At 45.7% G+C, this 1,935-nt stretch overlaps 1 pseudogene; it reads right to left on the bottom strand.

Annotated features, from left to right (window-relative positions):
- Window positions 1-370: 370 nt before the first annotated feature.
- On the bottom strand, window positions 371-1,454 carry LOC133067361 (T cell receptor alpha variable 18-like; annotated as a pseudogene).
- Between the last annotated feature and the right edge of the window lie 481 nt (window positions 1,455-1,935).

Here is a 1,935-nt window from a genome sequence, read left to right as displayed (position 1 = left end):
AAAATATTTCAGCATATTTATGAATTGTCATTGAAGAATTAATGTCACTTCAAGGGATTCTATGCCATCTGGGGGATTGTGGATGGGCTAAAAAAAGGCATTTCTGGAGAAAAGCTCTTAGGTTTGTCACGCGAGTGTATGTTCCTCGGTTCTTTGTCTCGTCACAACAAAAATTTGGAGTGACAGACACTAAAGCCCCTTGGCGGGTCACAGCTCTCGGAGGACAGACCGTTTTATAGCTCTCAGGTCTCGAATGGACCATGTTATAGCTCTTAAATAAATCAGTGTTACAGCACAGTGTTACAGCTCTATTTATTTAGATAATAGCAGGAAAATCCATCTTTGCGGCGTGAGGGCATGTCGATCCAGAGATGCGAAGAGAAGATCGCCCCATTGCATGGGAGAGAGAGAGGGAGCAAAAAGGGGAGAAGAGGGCTTTGGCTCCTCTTTTTATGATTCTCTGTCCCTGGGCCTGTCTTATGTAAATTGGGCTTAGGCAGGAGTCTTGTTTGTTTTACCTGAGGTTCTCACTCCGGTCCTTGGACCTTCCTTTGTTCTATTTTCGAGGGCTTTCCCTTCCAGGTCTTTTAGCCACCGCCATTTTGGACTCTTTTTCCCTATTCTAACTAACTAACAGGTTTCTTTTTGAACAGTCCTGTCCCAGATTCCTCTGTGTAGGGCAACCCAAGAATTCCTAGGTCCAATTGGCTCCAAGGAGCAGACCTGGAAGAGCTTTGACGTCTAAGACCTCTAACATAGCACACTGGAGAGAGAAACAACACCCCCTTCCCGGGCTGCCCACAGCCAGAGCCCCATCTGCATCTGGGTTTGCGCTCAGCTCCCCCTGCACCCTCCATCACTGTGTCCCTCAGAGCACAGTAGTACACAGCCGAGTCTGATGCTTGCACTGCCTGTTTCTGCAGGTGGAAGGAGCTGTCCCTCTTCACAAGAGTGGCCTGAAAACCTTCATGCTCTACCTTCTTGTCTGCTGTTAAGCCCTTCAGGAGGAGTTGAGGAGCTTTGTTGAGATGCTGGACATACCAGAAAAGATAGGCAGCAAAATCAGCAGTCTGGTAAGTGCAGTTCAGGGTCGTGAGAGCCCCCTCTGAGACAATCACTGGGCCTTCTGTCTGGTTCACTGAGTCAGCATTGGTCCCTCCTACAAGAAAATCACTTTGTTATGATAGAAATGTACAGGAGAGGACTTTTCAGTCAGAGAAGAAAAACAAAACTTACCTACAGTTATAGGAAAGTGAAAAATCATTAAGCTTTAGAATAAAATGTTACTTACTGAATATCAAGATGATCAGAAGAACTGAGTGAGTGACTGAATGCATGTATGCAAAAGAAAACGGTCCTTGTTCCCTGGAATACACCAGTCTAACGAATCTAGTCTCCATCTGGATGTTACAGAAGCTCCTCACTCAGAAACGGAGAGCCCCTTTCTGCACAGCGGCAATATTCTGTCTTGTGGCTGCAAAGTAGGCAAGTCAAACCAGCTCCAGAACACAACGAGGAACCACATCTGAAGGAAGCCTCGCCCTCTGGTGGTGATCGTGAGAATTGCACCACAGTCGAGTCACCTATTCCTCCTGATAACAGCTTGTGGGGTTACATAGAGGAGAATGGGACAGGACCCTAAGAAGAGAGTCCTAAACATAAGCGTGCTTAGGGAAATACTCTATTATTACTTCCATAATTTTTTTCATGGCACAGCTATCTCTAGTTTCACAAGAAACCCCAGTTACAATTTCTAGATGGAATAGTCAGAAGATTCTTCCTCGCACATGTCTCGGATTCCCATGGGTCAGAGAAGGATCCCTCTGTATGGAAAGTGCTTCCTCCTCTCCCCAAGTCATTTCTCTGAAGTAGTTATATTCATGTTGACTCTGTCAACATGCCGTGGAGAAAATTTTATCTAAGGCAGGTGTCAAA

The sequence above is a fragment of the Dama dama genome, chromosome 12 (assembly GCF_033118175.1).
Source record: "Dama dama isolate Ldn47 chromosome 12, ASM3311817v1, whole genome shotgun sequence".
Classification (NCBI taxonomy): Eukaryota; Metazoa; Chordata; class Mammalia; order Artiodactyla; family Cervidae; genus Dama; species Dama dama.
This window is presented reverse-complemented; position numbering and strand designations above follow the sequence as displayed.